The sequence below is a fragment of the Eptesicus fuscus genome, chromosome 2 (assembly GCF_027574615.1).
Source record: "Eptesicus fuscus isolate TK198812 chromosome 2, DD_ASM_mEF_20220401, whole genome shotgun sequence".
Classification (NCBI taxonomy): domain Eukaryota; kingdom Metazoa; phylum Chordata; class Mammalia; order Chiroptera; family Vespertilionidae; genus Eptesicus; species Eptesicus fuscus.
This window is the reverse complement of record NC_072474.1, coordinates 27,654,797-27,679,252: the sequence shown is the minus strand read 5'-3', so window position 1 is coordinate 27,679,252 and position 24,456 is coordinate 27,654,797. Positions and strand designations below refer to the sequence as shown.

The 24,456-nt window shown below is 38.4% G+C and overlaps 1 long non-coding RNA gene across 1 annotated transcript; it reads right to left on the bottom strand.

The window, feature by feature from the left end:
• Nucleotides 1-15,732: 15,732 nt before the first annotated feature.
• LOC129151412 (uncharacterized) lies at nt 15,733-24,073 on the bottom strand. Its single transcript, XR_008558095.1, has 3 exons — nt 23,985-24,073; nt 21,271-21,451; nt 15,733-16,200 (listed from the first exon to the last, which is right to left on the bottom strand). It is a non-coding gene; the product is annotated as an uncharacterized LOC129151412 (long non-coding RNA).
• Between the last annotated feature and the right edge of the window lie 383 nt (nt 24,074-24,456).

Below are 24,456 nucleotides of genomic sequence, written 5' to 3'. Positions count from 1 at the left end.
GAATACCATAAGGGGACTACATCAAATATTTACTAAGCTTTTACTATGTCTCAGGCACAGCAGGGAATGTAAGCATAAGAAAGAAGCTGGCAACTGTTGGCTCAATAGAGTATACAAGGAATATATAGTACCTGATAGTAATCACAGATCATGTAATAAGTGGTATGGCTAATGTAAGCAGAGTGTGGAAGAGAGATGAAAAACAAATCTAAATGCACCACTTCACATCATTTTTAGATTACTGAACTTTTACTTCTATATGAACTACATAAATCAATTTGTAGAAAATTAAATTACAAAATCTTTTGTAATGAAAAATGACAGCTGTACAACTAATGGAAATAACAATAAAGAACTCAGCTATATCAACATCATGGAAAAGAATCTGGAAGTCAGATGTTAGAACATGTAAAGGAACATTTACAAATATGCATGTATCTAAGTAGAAGTCTAGAAGGTGATGAGGAAATTGAAACAGTGGTGTTAGCTCTGAGTAACATTCATTTTTCTTTTATAAAATATTCTTGAAATTAAAATAAAATTAAATACCTTGTAGAATTAAAATACTCATTATTTATTAGTTTTAATATGAATTTTTTTAGTATATTTTATTGATTTTTTACAGAGAGGAAGAGAGAGGGATAGAGAGTTAGAAACATCGATGAGAGAGAATCATCGATCAGCTGCCTCTTGCACACCCCCTACCGGGGATGTGCCTGCAACCAAGGTACATGCCCTTGACCGGAATCGAACCTGGGACCCTTGAGTCCGCAGGCCGACGCTCTATCCACTGAGCCAAACCGGTTTCGGCTTAATATGAATTTTTAACATTAAAAATCACTTCTTTTGTATTTCAGTATCACAGATTTTCAAGCACTTTTAACCACTGAAATGCTTTAAATAATGGTAAATTTACCAATGTTAGAATTATATAAAAATGCATATTTACAAGCCCCCTCCCCTTTTTATTATATTAAATGCATATGAGTAGGAAAATTTTGAAGCATGAATTTCATTTTAATTTTCTGGCTTTCACAGAAGTGTTTAGTTTACCAGTTGTATAATCCTCTCACTATAGTAGATTATATAATCATATGATGTGAAAAAAACTATCAGATTCTTTTACACATTTCCAAATTTATAGTCAGATTTTGTCAACTCTTTTTAGAATAAACTAAAAGAAAAGAAAACAGAATAAATTTTAATTCTCTTACAAATATCCATTGAATACTCTGGTTTCTCTTCAGATTGCATAAATCTTTCGCCTTTTACAAACATCCATTGAGTAGTTTAGATATCCCTCCTCAAATAGTCACATTTCAAATATATTTTGGAACTGCTTAATGTTATGCTTCTATGTTATGTTTTGGATATGCTGGGAGACCATGTTTAATTATTAATAAAACATATTAGGTAATAAGTACATTGTTCTGCTGATTATCATAGCACAATAATCAATGTTTAGCTCATAACCACAAAATGAATTAAATTATCATTGTATTTCACAGAAAATCAGATCATTAACATTTAAACAAAATAAAGTTTTTACATAGGAACAAAAGGACATTGTCTATTCTCAATGTCAATAATTTTACAAGTGAAGATCATGTTCCAAAACCCTTTTCTAATGAATTCTTAATAAATAAGCAAAGGCCATCGTGTACATTTACACCATGGAATACTATGCAGCAGTAAAAAAGGATCTCTTACCCTTTGAGACAGCATGGCCAAGTGAAATAAGCCAGTCAGAAAAAGACAAGTATCACATGATCTCACTTATATATGGAATCTAAAGAACAGAATAAACTGATAAACAAAATAGAACCAGAGACACAGAAGCATGGAACAGACTGTTGAATATCAGAGGGAATCGAGAGTGGGTGGGTGGGAGGGAAGAGATTGACCAAAGAATTATATTTATATATACCTAACCCATGGACACAGACAATAGTGTGGTGAAGGCCTAGGGCAGAGGGTGGGTGCGGGATAGAAGGGGTCAACAGGGAAAAAAAGGGACATCTGTAATACTTTCAACAATAAAGATTTTAAAAAAATAAGCAAAGGCAACATATTCCCAAAACCCTGTAACAATACCCTAATCAAATGTGAGATATATAAGCAATATATTCTCATTAAGTTTTGTCAAATATTAAGCATGTGATTGGAAAATAACATTGGTTATACAATAATTGTTTCTTTCTATGATGACTTTAAAATGTATTAATTTCACTCAAAAGACATTACTAAATACCTATTCTAGAACTTTTTCTAATGTTAGTATTGGGAAATGAGAACTGGTAAAAATATAAGTGATTTTATCAAACAAAAAATGATTCAAATAAATATTTTATTATGACTGGGACTAGAAGAACAATAGTGGAATATGCAGAAAAGTATGTATATGTAAAAAATACAGGTGAAAGTAGATTATTTTACAAAGTCTTTTTATAAAGATAAATATTAAATACTAAGAAAAGGAGTTAAGGAAGATTTGAAAGTTTTTCTGAATAATTTCATCAACAAAAGAGAATACCCCAGATCTAGATAAATGGAAGCATGTGACCAAGTGTCAACTCCCTTCCCTCTTCCCTTACCTGCTGACACTTGACAAAATAGAATATTTGACTTACAGAAACCTAAATACATGCTGAAACTAAACAATGGCGATAATCTCCTAAGGCAGTGGTCGGCAAACTCATTAGTCAACAGAGCCAAATATCAACAGTACAACGATTGAAATTTCTTTTGAGAGCCAAATTTTTTCAACTTAAACTTCTTCTAACGCCACTTCTTCAAAATAGACTCACCCAGGCCGTGGTATTTTGTGGAAGAGCCACACTCAAGGGGCCAAAGAGCCGCATGTGGCTCGCGAGCCGCAGTTTGCCCACCACGGTCCTAAGAAAACCAGAAATGAATACAAACAATGAATTAAATCATGGCCAACTAGAAATTCCAAATTCTAAAATAGCATCATAATATTCCTTATAGTGTTGGGAAACTCCATTGACTAACTTGATTAGAGATGAAAAGGCCTGTTTATAAGCAAGAACCACCTTCTATCACCCACCACATAGTTTTATAAACACACAGGACAAAAAAAACAAAGGAGAGAGAATCCAAATACAAGGGCAATTGAGTTTTGGGAGAATATTTTCTTGTAGTTGGGGACCAGCCACTGAAGTATTACTCAGGGGTAAAAGATATAAAAGAACATGAAAAACTGGGAAGTTCTTTATTTGGGAGCTACATTTGCCACCACTGTGGTTTAATAGCAAGATATTGGATGAAGACAGCTGATCATGTTGGAGCAATGGGAAAAAAAAGATAAATTGGTATCACAAAATCTATACTTAAATTTATTTCCTATGCATAGCCACATGGTCAAGAATGACGTGACATCAGAGGAATGGTGGTGTAAGGGCGCAACTTTTCCTCTGCCCCAGACATTTCAACAAGTTAACCATCTATAATTCAACATAGAAATCCCTGCTCAACACAAATGCATGCCTGAGAGACCCGCACACTAAAACGCATAAAGGTGGGCATCTGGAAGAAACGAGAAAACCAGAAGGGAGGAAAGTGCAGAAGGCTTGCAGACACAGCCCTGTAGCCAGGAGCTTGGGAGCTCGTGGCTCAGCTGGCCAGGAGAGGGAAGAAAGGTGGAGGAAGCAGGCATTTTCCTCTGGGCAGGAGGAACAAAGAGCTGTGGGAGGTGGATGGGGACGTGGGGGGAGCGGGGGGGGGGGGGGGGGTGGAGGAGCGGGGGGTGGTGGTGGGGAACAGTGAGGCACCAGCAGGGAGAGTTAAGAGTGTGTGAGAAAGGGCAGTGTCTGAGTTGGCAGGTACCTGACAAAGCACAGGGTCTTGCTATGCGGCTCCCCACTGTTGGCTGGCTGCTGTTTTTTTCAGACAGAAATGGAGTATCAAGAGCTTGGCCACGGCTTGAATTCCGAAGACTTGCCTCCTATTGCCTTTGGAGTCAGATCCAGGAGCATATCATCCATAAACCAAGAGCTGTTGCAATAGAATCGCTATTTCCCTCTGTGACTGATTCCCAGGAGGGGTGGTTGGGGCGGGACCCCATGAGGTCAGGGGTTGCCATTATGATGAAGGCAAAACAAACCCCACCCACAAGCAGGGCGGCTGTATTGTCACAGGCAACTGGGAGGCTCAAATCTGGGACTGCAGAGGTAAAAAATCTTGTAATTCAGCCCCATCTAGTGGAATATAGTAGAAAGAGCTCTTCAGAGATAAATGTGAAAACAGGAGGACAGCAAATACCAGGAGGAACCCAGTAACAATGATGACCAGAAAGAAAATGAAAAATCCCCAGAAAGTAGGTGTGAACTCATGGAAATATGATATAAATGACAGAGATTTCAACTCTGTCAGTTGCAGTTTTGAAAATACTCAACTAGATGTGAGAAAATACTGACAGGCAATTCAGTGCACTCAGAAAACAAATCAATGAACAAAAATGAGTATTTTACCAAGGAAATTGAAATTTTAAAGAAGAACCAATCAGAAATCCTGGAAATGATGCATGTAATTAAGGAGATTGAGAGTAAGTTACTGAGCATAGAAAACAGAACTAACCAGTTAGAGCCGTGGTCGGCAAACTGTGGCTCGCGAGCCACATGCGGCTCTTTGGCCCCTTGAGTGTGGCTCTTCCACAAAATACCACGGCCTGGGTGAGTCTCTTTTGAAAAAGTGGCGTTAGAAGAAGTTTAAGTTTAAAAAATTTGGCTCTCAAAAGAAATTTCAATCGTACTGTTGATATTTGGCTCTGTTGACTAATGAGTTTGCCAACCACTGAGTTAGAGGAAAGAACTAGTGATATTAAAGATAGGAATCAAGAAATGATGCAGAGGGAAGAAGAGAGAGACCTGAGAATAAAAAAGTTAAAAAAAAGAAGAGCTCTATGAGACCTCTCTGACTCCATCAGAAAAAGCAATATTAGAATTATAGGCATTGAGAAGGAGGAAGAGAGGGATCATGGAATGTAGAATCTATTAAAATAAATAGTGGATGAGAACTTCCCAAATCTATGGAAAGAACTAGATCCTCAAATCCATCAATAAAACAAATAGAACACCTAGTTACCTATCCAAAGAGGCCCTCTCCAAGGCACTTGGTATCGAAGCTGTCAAAAATTAATGACGAAAAAAAATTCTCAAAGCAGCCAGGGAAAAGAAGGAAGTGATCTAAAAGGAAAAACTAATCAGAATTTCATTTGATTTCTCAGCAGAAACTCTACAAGCCAAAGAGAGTGGAACCAAATACTCAAATGTCTGAAAGAGAGGGATTACCAGCCATGCATAATATCTGCAGCAAAATTATCCTTTAAATATGAAGGAGAAGTAAAGACATTTCCATCCATACAGAAGCTGGGGGATTTTATAACTAGAAAACCTCAATTGCAGGAAATACTCAAGGGCAGGCGTCCTCAAACTACCACGGGCCACATTCAGCTGTTTTTGCTGTTTTGTTTTGTTTTTTACTTCAAAATAAGATATGTGCAGTGTGCATAGGAATTTGTTCATAGTTTTTTTTAAACTATAGTCTAGCCCTCCAACCGTCTGAGGGACAGTGAACTGGCCCCCTGTTTAAAAAGTTTGAGGACCCCTGCTCAAGGGAGTTATTCTATCTGAAAAAAAGAACATAAGGTCATAACACTATAAGATCACCAAAAAATTTACAGCATATATACTGGATAACTGTGACAACAAAAACATGCAAGGGGAAGGAGGAAAGGTTTAAACTGGTAAAGGGAGATGAATATCAGATGCACTCAAAAGGGAAAAAAACTATGGTATATATGCAACTTCATTTTTCATAAACCTAATGGTAACCACACACAAAAATCCTCAAATCAGGACATATAGCTGAAAAAAAAAGGAAACAGTGGAGAGATGTATGGAATACCACCAAACAAAAACTACAGATGGAAACATAAAGGAAAAGAACCAATGGAGGCATAGAGCTACCAGAAAATAAAAGATAAGATGGATCTAGGAAATCCTCAGACTTCAGTAATTATCCTAAATGTAAATGGTCTGAATTCACTAATAAAGAGGCACAGAGTAGCAGAGTGGATCAAAAAAACAAAACCCAACAATATGCTGCCTACAAGAGAGACAACTAAGTTGCAAAGACAAAGGTGGATTCAAAGTAAAAAGGTAGAAAATGATTATTCAAGCAAATACCATACACAAAAAGGCAGATGTAGCCATACTTATAGCTGAAAAAATAGATTTCAAGATAACAAGAAGTAAAGATGGACATATCTACACTAATAAAAGAGAAACATGCAAATTAACCATCACTCTGCTATGCCAAGCCACACCTACCAGCCAATCAGGAGTGAGTATGCACATTAACACAACCAAGATGGTGGCCGGCCACAAAGCTGGAGCAAGCAGGAGGCTTGGGTTGCCCCTGGCAATGGAGGAAACCAAGCTTCCTGCCCGCCCTGGTGGCCCAAGCCTCCGCTGAAGGCTACAAAGTTTCAATTATAGAAGATAAATAAATCCTAGATACTTACTTCCAGCCGACCCTGGCCTCTGCTCAAGGAGGCGCTGAAAAAGAAAAAAAGGAGGGGCTGGGACCTTGGGTCACCAGGCGGTGATCAGGCCAGGATGGGATGGCAGGGGCTGTTGGAGGTAAGCAGACCAGCAGGGGAGCAGTTGGGGGTGAGCAGGCCAGTGGGGAGGGAAGGTGGGGGCAAACAGGCCAGCGGGGGGTGGGGGGGACAGTTGGGGGTGATCAGGCTGGCAGGGGGACATTTGGAGGCGAGCAGACTGGCAGCAGGGGGCAGTTGGGGGCAAGCAGGCTGGCAGGCAAGAGTGGTTAGGGGCCCAGGCAGGCAGGCAGGCAGGTGAGCCACTGGAGCCAGCATTCCCGGATTGTGAGAGGGATGTCCGACTGCCGGTTTAGGCCTGATCCCTGTAAACTGGCCCGATCCTTCCAGGGGTCCCAGATTGGAAAGGATGCAGGCTGGGCTGAGGAACACCCCCCCCATGCATGAATTTCATGCACCAGGACACTAGTTATAATGATAAAGGAAACACTACATCAGTAAAACAGAACACTTCTTAATATTTATGCACCCAACCAAGGAGCACCCAACCAGGGAGCACCGAAATATATAAAACAACTACTCACAGAACTAAAGGCAAAAACAGGTCAAAACACATAGTTGGATACCTTAATACTCTACTGTTAGCTCTAGACAGATCAACCAAACAGAAAATCAATAAAGAAGTACTGGCCTTAAAGAAAAACTAGACCAAATGGACATAATTGGCATTTAAAGAACATTTCATCCCAGAACATCAGATTATGCAATCCTTTCCAGTGCACAGGGAACATTCTCAAGGATGTTCTTTAAATAAAGAGGCACTCAAATCTTTAAAGGTATATCTGATCTTTAAATAAAGAAACCATATGTTGGGTCACAAAACTAGCATCAACAAATTTAAGAAGATTGAAATTATACCAAGCATATTCTCTGACCACGATGCCTTGAAATTAGAAATCAACTGCAGAAAGGAAGTAAAGAAACCCACAAGTATGTAGAGATTAAACAACATACTACTAAAAATGACTGGGTCAAAGAAAAAATAAAAGATGAGATCAAAAGATAGAGACAAATTAAAAATGACAATAAAACATATTAAAACCTCTGGGATGCAGCAAAAGCAGTAATAAGAGGGGATTTTATATCATTACAGGTCTATCTCAAGAAATAAGAGCAATTCTAAGTAAACAACCTAACATCACATCTTAAAGTACTTGAAAAAGAAGAACAAAAGCAACCCAAAGGCAGCAGAAGAAAGGAACTAATAAAAATTAGAGCAGAATTAAGTGAAATAAAGAACAAAAAGACTATACAAAGAATTAATAAAACAAAAATCTGGTTCTATGAAAAGATTAATAAAATTGACATGCCCCTGGTTAGATTCACTAAAGAAAAAAGGGGAAAGGCCTATATAAACAAAATCAGAAATGAGAGAGAAGTCACCACAGACATCACAGATATACAAATGATCATACTAGAATATTATAGAAGATTATATGCCACCAAATTCAATAACCTAGAAGAAATGGATAAGTTCCTAGAAATATATAACCTTCCTAGACTAAATCATGAAGAATTAGAAAATCTAAATAGACCGAACAGCAGTGAGGAAATGGAAACAATAATCAAAAACCTCCCAAAAAACAAAAGTCAAGGACCATATGGCTTCCCCAGTGATTTCTACCAAACATTCAAAGAATATTTAAAACCTATCCTCAAACTCTTCCAAAATATTGAAGAAGAAGCAATGCTTCCTAACACATACTACAAGGCACATATAACCCAGATACCAAAACTTGGCAAAGAAAACATACAAAAAAATACACAACAGACCAATAGCTCTGATGAATACAGATGCAAAAATCAAATACAACAGTACATCCAAAAATCATACATCATGATCAAGTGGGGTTCATTCCAGAGGCACAAGGATGGTTCAACATACACAAATCAATCAACACAATACACCACATTAACAAAAGAAAGAATAAAATCATATGATCTTATCAATAGATTCAGAAAAAGCATTTTGTAAGATACAACATCCATTTCTGATGAAAATAGTCAATAGAAATAGAAGGAAATGGCCTCAACATAATAAAGGCCATATATGATAAACCCTCAGCTAATATCATACTTAATGGTAAAAAACTGAAAACTTTTCCTCTAAGATCAGGAACAAGACAAGGATGTCCACTCTCACCACTCTTATCCAACATAGTGTTGGAAGTCCTAGCCAGAGCAATAAGGCAAGTAAAAGAAATAAAAGGAACTGTTGGACATTGAAATTGGGTCTCAAAAGAACTGTTCGTCCAGAAAGAAACTCACTACACACTGATTCATTTGCCTGTCACCATAATCATTATTGCTTGTCTCATTTTTGGTTCTTATAAGTGTATTTCTAATAGCACATGATCTCACTCATCTAGGGGAAATAATGAACAACATAGACTGATGAACAAGAACAGACCCAGAAACAAGGAGGTATGGATCAGACTGTCGGGCCTCAGGGGGAGGGTAGGGAAGGGTGGGGGTAAAGGGGGAGATCAACCAAAGGACTTGTGTGCAAGCATATGAGCCTAACCAGCGGTTAAGGACAACAGGGGGGTAGGGGCTCACAGACTGTAAGAGGGGGTAGGCTGGGCTGAGGGACTCCCCACCCCCAATGCACAAATTTCGTGCACTGGGCCTCTGGTGTGGGATATAAAACTAAAACTCATGAACACAAACAGCAGTATAGAAGGTGCCAGAGGGAAGAGGGTGGGAAGATAAGGGGGTCTTAATATAAGGTGACAGTAGAGGATTTGACTCTGGGTGGTGGAAACGGTGCAATACAGATCTTGTAACATAGAAACCCACACCTGAAACCTATATGTACATGCTGACCAATGTCACCCCAATCAATTTGATTAAAAAAGAAAAAAATGAATATCAAATCTTACCTCTCATAAAACACAAAACTTATTCTAGATGGATCATAGATCTGAGAGTGAAAGCTAAAATTATAAAGTTTCTGGAAGAAAATATCACCAAGTTTTGGCCATTTAGTGTAAGAAAAGATTTCTTTAGAGGTAGGCAAAATATTTTTATAAGCACTTTGCAAAAAAATAAAAAAATGATGGTCAATAAGCACAAGATAAGATGGTCAGCAAGTAAATAGATTACCAAATGATGGCAAACCTCCTCAATGATATACTCTACAATTAAACTCTACATTTAAAAGAAAGTGAACTGCTGATACATGTAACAACATAGGTGAAGCTAAAGTAATAGTCCTCTGTGAAATGAAGTAGACATAAAACTGTATATTACATGATTCCACTTACATAGAATTCCAGAAATTTGAAATATATAGTTATAAGGGGAAGGTCACCAATTGTCTGCAGCCAGGGGCAGATGAAGGGATGGGCTACAAAGGGGCATAAGGAATCCCTATAGGCATGTTGGATGTGGTCTTTTTCTTAATTGTGGTAATGATTCCACAGGTATATTATGGCTCAGGATTTGTAGAATCATATACATTCAGTGGATTATTTGTACAAATTATAAAACAAGATTTTGAACATGGTTGTGCATTGTGCTACAATTTTATTTACTTATTTATTTACTGCCAAATAAGTTTTTGGAAACATATGCATACACTTGTGAGCACTAAATTTTATTTATTTTTTTTAAAATTTTAATTTATTGTTTAAAGTATAACATATAGTAGTACATATATCTCCTTTTTTCCCCCATAGACCTTCCTCCAGCCTCCTCTACCCCCTGTCACATGCCCTCATACCACGCCCCCCAATGTCTTGTGTCCATTGGTTGTGCTTATATACATGCATACAAGTCCTTTGGTTGATCTCTTTCCCCCCTTCCCCAACACTCCCCAGCCTTCCTGCTATAATTTGACAGTCTGTTCAGTGCTTTACTGCCTCTATATCTATCTTTTTGTTCATCAGGTTATAGTGTTCTTTATTTTCCATAATGAGTGAGATCATGTGGTATTTTTCTTTCATTGCCTGGCTTATTTCACTTAACATAATGCTCTTCAGGTCCATCCATGCTGCTGCAAATGGTAAGAATTCCTTCTTTTTTATAGTAGCGTAGTATTCCATTGTGTAGATGTACCATAGTTTTCTAATCCACTCATCTGCTGATGAGCATTTAGGCTGTTTCCAAATCTTAGCTATGGTGAATTGTGCTGCTAAAAACATAGGGGTGCATATATCCTTTCTGACTGGTGTTTCTAGTTTCTTGGGATATATTCCTAGAAGTGGGATCACTGAGTCAAATGGCAGTTCCATTTTTAGTTTTTTGAGGAAACTCCATACTGTTCTCCACAGTGGCTACACCAGTCTGCATTCCCACCAGCAGTGCCCGAGGGTACCTTTTTCTCCACATCATCGCCAGCACTTGTCATTTGTTGATTTGTTGATGATAGCCATTCTGACAGGTGTGAGATGGTACCACATAGTCGTTTTTATTTGCATCTCTCAGATAATTAGTGACTTTGAGCATGTTTTCATATGCCTCTTGGCCTTCCTTCTGTCTTCTTTCGAAAATATTCTATTTAGGTCCGTTGCCCATTTTTTTATTGGATCATTTATCTTCCTTTTATTAAGTTGTATAAGTTCCCTGTAGATGTTATCACTGATAACATTTGCAAATATGTTCTCCCATGCAGTGGGCTTTTCATGTTGTTTTGTTGATGGTTTCTTTTGCTGTGCAAAAGCTTTTTATTTTGATGTAGTCCCATTTGTTTATTTTCTCTTTAGTTTCCACTGCCCTAGAAGCAGTATCGGTGAAGAAATTGCTTCGGCATATGTCTGAGATTTCTCTGCCTGTGGATTCCTCTAGTATTTTTATGGTTTCCCAACTTATGTTTAAGTCCTTTATCCATTTTGAGTTTATTTTTGTGTATGGTGAAAGTTGGTTACCTAATTTCATTTTTTTGCATGTGTCTGACCAAATTTTCCAGCAGCATTTATTGAAGAGTCTGTCCTGACTCCATTGTGTGTTCATGCCTTCTTTGTCAAATATTAATTGAGCATAGCGGTTTGGGTCAATATTTAGGTTCTCTATTCTATTCCATTGGTCTATATGTCTGTTCTTGTGCCAGTACCAGGCTGTTCTGAGAACAGTGGCTTTGTAATACAGCTTGAAATCTGGTATTGAGATCCCCCTACTTTGTTCTTCTTTTTCAGGATTTCTGTCGCAGTTCGAGGTATTTTTTTATTTCAAATGAATTTTTGGAAAGTTCTTTCTAGGTTTGTGAAATATGCCATTGGTATTGTAATGGGGAGTGCATTGAATCTATAGATGGCTTTGGGTAGTATGGACATTTTAATGATGTTGATTCTACCAATCCATGAACATGGTAGGTTCTTCCATCTGTTTACTTCTTCATCTATCTCTTTTTTCAGTGTCCTGTAGTTTTCCACTTATAGATCTTTTACCTCCTTATTTAAGTTTATTCCTAGGTATCTTAGTTGTTTTGGTGTGATGGTAAATGGGATTGCTTTTTAAGTCTCTCTTTCTGTAAGTTCACTATTGGTATATAGAAATGCCATAGATTTCTTTTTTTTTAAATTTCTTTATTGATTAAGGTGTCACATATTTGTCCTTATCCCCCCATTCCCATCCCACACCCCTCCCTACGGATGCCCCAACCCCCTGTTGAACTTAACCATTGGATAGGCTCATATGCATGCACACAAGTCCTTTGGTTGATCTCTCCCCCCTCTCCCCACCCTCCCCTATCCTCCCTCTAAGGCCCGCTAGTCCGATCGATGCCTCCTTGTTTCTGGTTCTGTTCTTGTTCATCAGTCTATGTTGTTCATCATTTCCCCTAGATGAGCGAGATCATGTGTCACTAGAGATATACTTATAAGAACTGAATGTGAGACGAGCAATAATAGTTATGCTTACAGGCAAATGAATCAGTCAGTAGTGAGTTTCTTTCTGGACCAACAGTTCTTTTGAGACCCAATTTCAATGTCCACCAGTTCCTTATGTGTACATGTCAGCACTGACCCCTCAGCTCTGGATGGTGGACAAATAGTGGTAACGGAGGTCCGACTCCCTCTGGTTTGGTCCATAGATTTCTTGGCGTTAATTTTGTATCCTGCTACATTGCCGAATTCATTTATTAAGTCTAATAGTACTTTGATGGAGTTTTTCTGTGTTTTTTTTTTTATGTACAATATCATGTCATCTGCAAATAAGGACAGCTTTATTTCTTTTTTTTCCAATTTGGATGCCTTTTATTTCTTCTTCTTGTCTAATAACAATGGCTAATAATTCCAGTACTACGTAGAACAGGAGTCGTGAGAGTGGGCATCACCGTCTTGTTCCTGTTCGTAGGGGAAATGGTTTTAGTTTTTGCCCATTGAGTATGATGTTGGCTGTGGGTTTATCATATATGGCTTCTATTATATTGAGGTATGATTCTTCTATTCCCACCTTGCTGAGAGTTTTTATCAAGAAAGGGTGTTGGATTTTGTCAAATGCTTTTTCTGCATCAATTGATATGACTATGTGGTTTTTATCTCTCAATTTGTTTATGTGATGTATCACATTTATTGACTTGCAGATATTGTACCATCCTTGCATCCCTGGGATAAATCCTACTTGGTCATGGTGTATGATCTTTCTGATGTACTGCTGGAGCCGATTTGCTAGAATTTTGTTGAGGATTTTGGCATCTATGTTCAGGAGGGATATTGGCCTGTAATTCTTTTTCATTGTGTTGTCTACATCTGGTTTTGGTATTAGGGTGATGCTGGCTTCATAGAAGGAGCTTGGAAGTGTTCCTTCCTCTTGAAGTTTTTTGAATAGTCTGAGGAGGATAGGTTTTAGTTCTTCCTTGAGTGTTTGGTAAAACTCCCCTGTGAAGCTGTCTGGCCCAGGCTTTTGTTTGCCGGAAGCTTTTTGATGACTGCTTCAATTTCTTTCATAGTTATTGGCCTATTGAGATGTTTAGATTCTTCCTGATTGAGTTTGGAAGGTTGTATTTTTCTAGGAATATGTTCATTTCCTCCAGGTTGTCCAGTTTGTTGGAATAGAGTTGTTCATATTATTTTTTAACAATACTTTATATTTCAGTTGGGTCTGTTGTTATTTCTCCTCTTTCATTTCTGATTTTGTTTATTTGAGTCCTCTGTCTTTGCTTCTTGGTGAGCCTGGATAGAGGGTCATCAATCTTGTTTATCCTTTCAAAGAACCAGCTCTTGGTTTTGTTGATCTTTTCTATTGTTTTTTGTTTGTTTGTTTGTTTGTTTCATCTCTATATCTTTTATCTGTGCTCTGATCTTTATTATTTCATTCCTTCTGCTTACACTGGGCTTTTCTTGTTGCTCTCTTTCTAACTCTTTGAGTTGTAGGGTTAGGTAATTTATTACCATTGTTTCTTGTTTTTTTGCAGTAGGCTTGTAGAGCTATGAACTTCCCTCTCAAGACTGCTTTTGCTGTGTCCCATAGATTTTGGATTGTTGTGTTTTCATTGTCGTTTGTTGCCATAATGTTTTTTATTTCTTCTTTGATCTCATTGGTAACCCAGTCATTGTTTAATAGCATGCTATTTAGTCTCCATGTGTTTGTTTTTTTTGTATTGTTTTTATTGTAGTTGATTTCCAGTTTTATGTCATTGTGATCTGAGAAGATGCTTGGTATGATTTCTATCTTCTTGAATTTGAAGAGACTTTTCCTGTGACCCAATATATGATCTATCTTTGTAAATGACCCATGTGCACTTGAGAAGAATGTATATTCTTTGTCTGGGGTGAAATGTTCTGAAGATGTCCATTAATTCCATCTGATCTAGTGAGTCATTTAGAATTGATGTTTCTTTGCTGATTTTTTGTTTAGAGGATTTGTCCAGTGGTGATAGTGTGGAATTAAAGTCCCCTACTATGATTATATTGCTGTCAATCTCTCCCTTGATATCCTCCAGGAATTTTTTATGTATTTGGGTGCTCCTATATTGGGTGCATATATGTTTATCAGAGTTATTTCTTCTTGTTGGATTGCTCGCTTTAGTAATATGAAGTGGCCTTCCTTATCTTTTTTTATGTTCTTCACTTTGAGATCTAATTTTTCAGATGTAAGTATTGCTACCCCAGCTTTGTTTTCATTTCCATTTGCCTGAAAAACCTTTTTCCATCCCTTCACCATAGGTCTGTGTGCGTCTTTTTTTCTGATGTGGGTTTCCTGGATACAGCAGATATATGGGTCATGTTTTCTTATCCACTCAGTTACCCTATGTCTTTTGATTGGGGCATTTAATCCATTTACATTTAAAGTTATTATTGATAGGTACTTGTTTGTAGACATTTTTATTCTTTATGCCTGTGTTCCTTCTTCCCTTCCTATTTTTTCTTTTTACAGCAGACCCTTCAGCATGTCTTGCATTGCTGGTTTGGTTGTAATAAACTCCCTTAGTCCTTTTTTTGTCTGTGAAGCTCATGATTCCACCTTCAATTTTGAATGATAGCCTTGCTGGGTATAGTATATCTACTTTGCCTTAGGAGAATTTGTGTTAATAAAAAACAAGGAGTCCAGAGCGACAAGATAACTTGGTTTCTTTATTTCGTCTCTGGACTCTTGATTAATTTACACACAGCACCTTCTCCAGATTCTTGAACCCCTTCTAGATGTTGGATTAAGACCCCCAGTACTGGTCACCCCAACTGCCCCCCTCTGCTGGCCTGGTCACCCCCAACTGCCCCCCTGCTGGCCTGGTCGCCCCACGCAGCCTGCTGTTCAATCGTTTGGTTGTCCCTCACTAACCCCCCTGACAGCCTGGTGGTAGGCAGCCATCTTGTGAGGGCATGAGGGTCAATTTGCATATTATATATTTATTATATTAGATTATTATACAGGATATTTTGGTTTGCCTTTAGATTTTGTCTTTGCATAAGGAGAGAGGGTTAATCCAGTTCATTACTTTGCTGTGGCTAGAAAAGGAAGCTACTGTTTTATTTTTAATCTGATTTTTTAAATTACTTTATTGATTGAGGTATCACATATTGGTCCTCAAACCCCTCCACACATATGCCCCCACCCCCCTGTTGTCCATGATCACTGGTTAGGCTCATATGCAAGCACACAAGTCCTTTGGTTGATCTATCTCCCTTATCCCCACCCTCCCCTACCTTCCCTCTGAGGTCTGACAGTCTGATCGATGCTGTTCTTGTTCTTCAGTCTATGTTGTTCATCATTTCCCCTAGATGAGTGAGCTCATGTGATACTAGGAATACACTTATAGGAACTGAAAATGAGACAAGCAATAATGGTTATGCTGAGAGGCAAATGAATCAGTCTATAGTGAGTTTCTTTCTGGGCCAACAGTTCTTTTGAGTCCCAATTTCTATGTCCAACAGTTCTTTATGTGTACATAACAGCAATGACATTTCAGTTCTGGATGGTGGACAAATGGTGGTAATGAAGGTCCAACCCTCTCTGGTTTGGTCCTGGGCAATCTGCAGTGACGCACATCTGCTGACTGCTAGTATGGCAAGGCATCGTCAGCGTCTTCCATCTCTGGACTGTTTCTCTTCTGTCTTCATGGCTGGAGCACTCCTGTCAATTCCTCTCTGTTGCAGGAATCCACATGGTCTCGGAGTTGTTTTCTGAAAATATACAAACATATTCTTGACCAAAAGTTAATAAAGGAATCTTTTCTATAAATTTGACTTGCGATCCTTTTTCATTTTTTGCCCAAACGATTTTTCTTTGGCTTGTTTTGATACCATGTAAGTTTTACCTGGGTGTCTGGCTGTTAGCATTACAAATGAAAGTTAATTTTCTAAAGTAAAAATTTTCTAGATGTAACTAGAAATAACTCTGATAAAATACAGGATATTTTTCCTTACATGATATTCTTCTACTATCCCCCTTTTTTGGTTTAAATATTAGGAGGCTTTTGGAAATTTTGTGCTGCAATCTTGATAGCTTTTAAATTTTACTTTTTTGCACTAAAATGTGACTGCTTTAGGTTCATTATATGTTATGCAATTTTACCATGAGATGAACCCAATAAAAATTTTAGTTAACACTTTAGGAACAGCTTTTTTATCTAGTACAATTGATTTTTCTAGAATATTTCTTATTTCGATTGGCCAATTTAAATTAGTCTGAAAACTTGACTACTATTTTACTGTCAAATTTAATACTCTAACAACCATCTTATTTTACCCTTTAAATATTAGTGGAGAGAATTATTTGCCTTCTTGAGTATGCCCTGAGCATTCCTGGTGCTAGGCTGGATTTAGATATTAAAGACCCTAATTCCCCGCTTCATGGGTGCAAGACATCTCCATCAGGTCTTGTTGCAGTGAGAGGGCATCTGCTGTTGGCCAAGTCTCTGTTACCTGGGTCCTGATTTGAGCTGGGCATGGGAAGCAAAGCACCCCAAGTTTGCAGGGGCCTGCACCCTCACCCCTGCTGAGGGAGGTCTCCTGCCCCCATGGCTGCTTTTCTTCACATGCCCAGCTCAAATTATTTTATTAGGAAACTATTAGGTAATTTTAGTTGGAAACTTTCTCCAAGGTATATTAAAATATTTTATGGGTTTTCCAGTACAAGTATTTCATACACTAGGGTTTTATCATTCAGTCAGGATCAAGAAGGCCTTATACATCCCCTTTGCACATATGAATTCCCTCTGAGCTTTAACCACCAAGTCTAAATATACTTGACCCTAGAAACATCTAAGAGTATAAGAGTTTAGTTTTTTATGTATGTCAAAAGTGCTGTTTAGATAAATAATATTTTGATGTTCTAAGCTGATTCATCATATTCAGGAACAATTATATTTTGTGTTTTCAAGTTTCCCTTTGCTAATATGTCCCAGGCTCTAATATAATTAAATATATTTATAAAAAGTTTACATCTTATCATCTTTTGTAGATGATTACACAAAGGATTCTAAATTTCACATGCTTCACTTTTTTTTTTTAAGTTTAAAATATGGATACTAATGCCTGGCCACTGTGGCTCCGTGGTTGAGTGTCAACCTATGAGCCAGGAAATCATGGTTCTTTTCCTGGTCAGGGCACATGCACTGGTTGTGGGTTCTATCCCTAGTGGGGGGCGTGAAGAAGGCAGCTGATCAATGATATCAATGATTCTCTCATCATTGATATTTCTATCTCTCTCTCCTCCCTTCCTTTTTGAAATCAATGAAAATTATTTTTTTAAAAATATGGGTACTTTAAGAAATAAAAGTTTCAAAATAATACTACAACATAATTATGTATTTTTCTTATGGTTTTTCTTTTTTTGGAAAATAGGGGGAAAGAAAACAGCTGCATTCTCTATCTGTGACAAAGTCTTTCAATAAATGAGACGAGCAACATCAGTAATAAATAAAGCAATTTACTTCTTTCAAATATGACTATCTCTACTCAATATCAAAGCTGTAGCCAGTGGTAGAGCCCAGCAGCTAGCATGGCTAAAGTGAGTACGTATTGGGAAATCAGGTTGTCACTCTGTCAGCTACATTATACTGACAATGACAGACTAAGATTCCTGTAGAAAACATTTTGGAGCTTTCCTTTTGAGTTCACTACTAAGGAACTATCCCATTTCACTTGGTCACGGATATCATTTGAGTGACAGAAATGTATTTCATTGCTGCTACTAAAAAGCAATTAGCTTTTACTTCCCATTGTAGGCAGAGTCTAGGGTGTTCTTTAATGAGAAATAGGAAGTAATGTACTAGATGTACTAAATTGTTTCTCCGTTTTCCCCCCATAGCTCCCCTCTACCCAGTTCCCACCCCACCTTCTGCCCTTACCTCCCCCTCACTGTCCTCATCCATAGGTGTACGATTTTTGTCCAGTCTCTTCCCACACCCCTTTTCCCCTGATAATTACCAATCCACTCCCTTTATATGCCCCTGATTCTATTATATTTACCAGTTTATTCTGTTCCTCAGATTTTTAATTCACTTGATTTTTAGATTCACTTGTTGATAGATATGTATTTGTTGTTCATAATATTTATTTTTACTTTTTTATTCTTCTTCCTCTTCTTAAAGAATACCTTTCAGCATTTCTTATAATACTGGTTTGGCAGTGATGAACTCCTTTAGCTTTTTTTTTTTTTTTTTTAAATCTGTAGAGCTCTTTATCTGACCTTCAACTCTGAATGATAACTTTTCAGGTAGAGTAATCTTGGTTGTAGGTCCTTGCTATTCATCACTTTGAATATTTCTTGCCATTCCTGTCTGGCCTGTATAGTTTCTGTTGAGAAATAAGCTGACAATCGTATGGGTGCTCCCTTGTAGGTAATTAACTGTTTTTCTCTTGCTGCTTTTAATATTCTCTCTTTGTCTTTTGCCCTTGGCATTTTAATTATGATGTGTCTTGGTGTGGATCTCCTTAGATTCTTTTTGTTTGGGGTACTGTGTGCTTCCTGGACTTGTAAATCTATTTCTTTCACCAGGTAGGGGAAGTTTTCAGTCATTATTTCTTCAAATAGGTTTTCAGTATCTTGCTCTCTCTTCTTCTGGCACCCCCATAATTTTGATGTTGCTACACTTGAAGTTGTCCTAGAGGCTCCTTACACTATCTTCAAATTTTTGGATTATTTTTGCTTTTTGCTTTCCCAGTTGAGTGTTTGTCGCTTCTTTGTATTTCAAATCTTTGACTTGATTCTTGCATTCCTCTAGTCTGCTGTTGAGTCTCTGTATAATATTTTTTATTTCAGTCAGTGTATGCTTAATTTCTAGTTGGTCCCTTATCATATCCTCAAGGGTCTCATTAAATTTATCAGCCTTTCTAGGAAATTCTTGAAAAAACCTTATAACTGTGGTTTTGAACTCTATATCCAGTCATTTGTTTTCCTCCATTTCTTTAGTTTGTGATCTGTTTCTTTGTCTCCACATTTTCACTACTTCCCTAAGTTGGTAGAGTAGCTTTGTGTGGTAGGTGACCTATAAGACACAATGGGTCAGCCTCCCAGTTACCTGAGGTGGACACTCTTGGTGTACCCCTTTGTGGACTGTGTGTACAGCCTTGTTGCAGTTAAGCCTTGATTGTTGTTGATGTCACTGGGAGGAATTGACCTCCAGGCCAATTGGCTGTGAGGACCCGCTTTGTCTATAATGGAAGAACTGCTGTGCTGGAGAGACGCTTATGGAGCAGGACTTGTTTCAGTGGGGCTTTGGTACTCACTGAGTCTGCCTCTTGAATGTGTCACTTATGGATGTGAGTAGTTGAAATCTGGTGTTGTCTCACACTGACCACTAGATAAACTAGCTTCTGGATCTCCAATGGGGTGCAGATCAGCTACTGTCTGAGGCCACCCAGCAGGAGCTACAGCAAGAACTACAGTTTTCTCCTCTTTGCATGGGGTTTGGAGGTTTTGGAGCTGTCTGACCAGAGCTGCAGTATGTTAGGTTAAGCTGAGATAGGGCAGGCCATTTATATGCAAAAGCCACTGGGTGAAGCTTGGGTGGTTTTGTAGACTGTGTGGAGTGGGGTTTCAGGGAATCACTAGGCTAGGGCGTAGGAAACAGCGTTGGCTGCCAGTCAGCCATCTCTGCGTCTCTGCGTCTCCAAGTACCCGTGTCCCACACCCCAGCGCAGTAAACAATGATTGTTGTATGCACCTCTGCAAGAAAGTCACTCTCACTTTCTGACCCGATGGCAGACAGTCCAGCTTCTCCCTGTAGGAGTTTGGGTCCCCAGCGTCTCCCCAGAAACTAGAGTTCAGAGTAATTGGTAGCTTGTCTCCCTTCGGATAGCCAGTCGCCCGCCTCCAGCCCAATTTGCACACCTCCGTACCTTAGCTTTTCAGTGCCTGTGCACATCTCAATGCTCTTTTCTCTTTCCCTCTAGTTGTAGAAATTTCACTCAGCCAGCTTTCCCATGGTTCTGGGTGATAGATGTTTTGTCTTTTAGTTGTAGTTTTGCAATTGTTGTGCAAGGCAGCAGTTTAGGTGTTTACCTATTCAAAAAGTAAAATACCTAGAAAAATCTAGCAAAATATGTACAATATCTCTACAATATAAATGACAAATCATTAATGACAGAAAATGATGTAACTAAAATGGAGAGAGAACAATATTCATAAACTATAAGCCTCAATATTTTTAAGATAGCAACACTTACCCCAATTTGAACTATGCATTAAATATAATTCCAATTATGCAAATTGATAAGCTGATTCTAAAAATGAATTTCCATAAAAAGAAAAAGTTGAAAGATTTGTTCTATCTAATTTCAAGAATGAAATTACAAAGAAAACTGATATTAGTGAAAAAGCAGACATGTAGATCAATGTAAGAAAATAGAGCATCCAGAAATTGGTCCATAGCCACGGAATTTATTTGTTTTTAACAAAGATGCCAAAGTAATTAAATTTAATTTGTATTCATAAAGATTGAGCATTCTCCCTTTTCAGATGCTGTGTATAAAAATTAACTCAAAATGCAATACATATGTAAATGTTCAACCCAAAACTATAAATTTTTTTGAATAAAATAGTTTATGATCTGGTAAAACATTTTTTAGATGAGCTCAACAAAACATGCAAGATAAAAGAAAAATAAATTGAGACTTCATAAAAAATTCTTCTTCAAAAGACATCATTTATACAATTAAGAGAAAAGCTGCTGAACTGCCAGGTGTCAAGGTGGTAAATTAGGACAACGAGCCAAACGAAAAGGCAGAATCAAGGCTTTGTTCACTTACCGTATGTATCAGTTTGTGAGGACTGCCATAACCAAGCAGCACATACTGGGTGGCTAGGAGTCTGAGATCAGGTGTCAGCAGAGTTGTTTCTTCTGCGGCCTCTCTCCTGGTCTTGTAGGTGAGCATCTTCTCCTTATGTCTTCATATGGCTTCCCTCTGTGTGTCTCTGTCCCAAATGTCTCTTTTATAAGGACACCAGTCATATTGGATTAGGGCCCAATGCACAACATCGCTTAACTTTAATTAGCTCTTTAAAGTCCATATTTCCCAAATACAGTCACATTCAGAAGTACTAGGGAGTTAGGAATTGTTCAGGGACACAGTCCAACCCATAACAATGTGATAGCGCAGCCAAGAGGCAAAGAAAAAGAAAAGTGCAGACTTGCCAATGTTCCCTTTTGCCTACGGAGTGGTCCTGGGAAGGGGTCAGTCCTATGATGTGCAGTGGGAAATCATCTCAGGGCTAAGGATCCTGAAAACACAACAACTAACTCCTGCCTTTTACTGACCCAGGAGGCCAAAGGAGGGGGAGGAGGACTGCTAGGAATGAGAAAGTGCTGAGTCAGAGTGGAGAAAACTTTGTTAATAAGGAGGTTGCAGCTGTGTGGTCTTTGAATGGAGGTACCTGGACAAGAAATGCTGATATGCGTATGAACCTGGCTAGCCCAGTGTTGGGGGCTGTGTCCTTGACTACCACTCCCTCCATGCTTAAACTCTCAAATCTAGGTGTTCATGAATACAATTTATAAATTAGTGAAAGTCTACATTTTAACATATTAAGAATATGTAATCTAGAAGCAATTAAAATAAATTTAAGGGATTACTGTACTAATAAAGGAACTGTGGAAATACACAGAGACTAACCAAATGAGAATGAGCAAAAGATGTTTATTTAGAGCTGGCTATCTAGCAAAGGAGTCAGCCATCAACACTTTTGTTTGGCACAGACTCAAGGCAGGCAGATGAATGGGAAAGCTTTATATGGAAAGAAAAGAAAAGGAAGGGCTTTAAGCATCCTCTGATTGGAGGCTGTCATCATGGAGAAGCTGTCAGTGGCCTAACTGGAAGCACAGCATCCTATATGATTGGTTCTGGGTATGTATTTGTCTTCCTCTGGTTGGTCCCAAGTTAAAAGCAGGGGCAAAAATTAGCGAAGCTGTCAGTTATTGATCAAGTCCTGGCTATTTGGGGCCAATGTCTTCTGAGGCTATGTGCAGCCTCCTTGGCCTGCTTGTTGCAGGTCGAGGGGCAGAATTCGACTTTATATATCGTCTGGCTATCATCCATTTGTATATTCAGTCTCTCAGTGAAAAAGCAGTAAAACATTAGTACAGAATATTATGATCAAATTGTTATCAAAGAATTGCACAGGTAGAATTTCTCCATTGCTAGTGGGAGTGGGGTTCTTACGATATCTTGAGAAAAAGAATTTTCTAAAACTCGTCATACAGAAGAATGAGATGTGGTAGAAAGGTTTATTTGTGTGAAATTATATCCCTGTTTCCAAAGTCCATTTCCCTTAAACCAGTCCTGGAAAAGGTATAGCTGGGGATTCAGAAGCAAAGCCAGTGTCCAAAGTTTCTGTTCCATGGTGGAGTTGAGTACAGCATAAGGCTAATTTTTAGTCCTTCAGTCCATGCGTGTGGATTCCACATGGCTGTAGATCATGTGGTTGAGTGCAAGGCATGAGAGCATACTCCTTGCAACAAGAATCCCAAGAGAGCAAGAGGGCCAAGGGAGGGAACTCCCTTTGTTCAGAGCTTATATATCTCAGGTTTTGTGCCCTGTTCTGGCCAGTTACCTGCTCCAAGGTGTGACTGCAGGTAATCACCTTTGCTATGTCACTCCGACTTTACAGGGCATGCACCTATTCTTTCTTTGTCCAACCCTACCCCCAGGATCTGTGGGGAACAGACCTAGCCAGTGTGAAACTGAGCTTCCTGGCACAAATGACATGCCTCTATCATATGGCCTTCCCTTTACTCCATTCCTGTTAATTAATAATCAGATTATATTCAGTTTCTAAATATAGCCCAAGTAATATATATTCCTTTGCATTGTTTTCTGAAAATTAGAACTTATGTGTGGATTTGAAAGTACCATTAATATGTTATATAGAATTAGAATTACATTGTAAAGTAGGAAAAGTGTTCACAAAGCACAAAATTACGTGAAATAAGCATGAACATTCTATAAAACACTGAGCAGAAAAAAAATCAAAGCCTGTAGTTTCCCAGAGGACAGCAAATGCAATGCAATTCAAAAATAATGCATACACAAGATCAACAGATTCCAGATCCTAAAGGCAAATTATAAGTTTTTAATTCACCATATTTGGGTGAATTAACCATATTGGAATAGCATGTTAGAGAAGACATATATTCAAGGCATTGATAAAATTAATAATGGGAGAACAAATAAAACTTTGAGCTCTCTCAGCCAGGGTAAAAATAAATGTCATTGCATTTGCTCCTTTATTTAAAAGAGTGAAGAATACCAAAACCTTAAAGAAAAGAAAGTAATGTTTTACTCTTAATACTGAAAGACATTTCTGAGTCTGGTAATTTGATATTCTTAATTATTAATGTCACATTTTACATAGTATAGTCTCTGAAATCAAACTGCCTATGATCAAATCCTATATTGGCCACTAACAAACTGGTGGGGAGATGCATGACAAAAGAGAAGTGAGTAAGAAGTTATAAAATAGTCACCCAGGCTTGGTAGAGTGGCCTTACATATTAGGTGTTCGATAGGTTTCAGTGGCACAGTCTCCCTAACCACCCAAGCTGGTCACTTGAAGTACACACCCCCCCATGTGGGCTGTACACCCTTCTCTTATAGTTGAGCCTTGATTGCTGTTGGCATCACAATAGGAAGGCTTTACCCCCAGGTGAATCAGCTGCAAGGACTGGCTATGACCACCAGCCTCTGATCACCACGGAGAATCAGCTGTGCAGGGGCCCACCCAACAGAGAAGGATTTATTTCAGTGGGGCTGATGCCAACTGAGTCTGCCCCTTGAGTATGTCACTTGTGGAGGTGGTTGGGTGTTGGTGCTTTTATGTGGTCTGAATCTTTGCACTGGGTGCACTGGCTCTGGGACCTCTGGGGAGGTACAGGCCAAGGTCAGCTGCCACCTGTGTTCTGCTTTGGGCCACCCAGCATGAGCTACAAAGTGATCTGC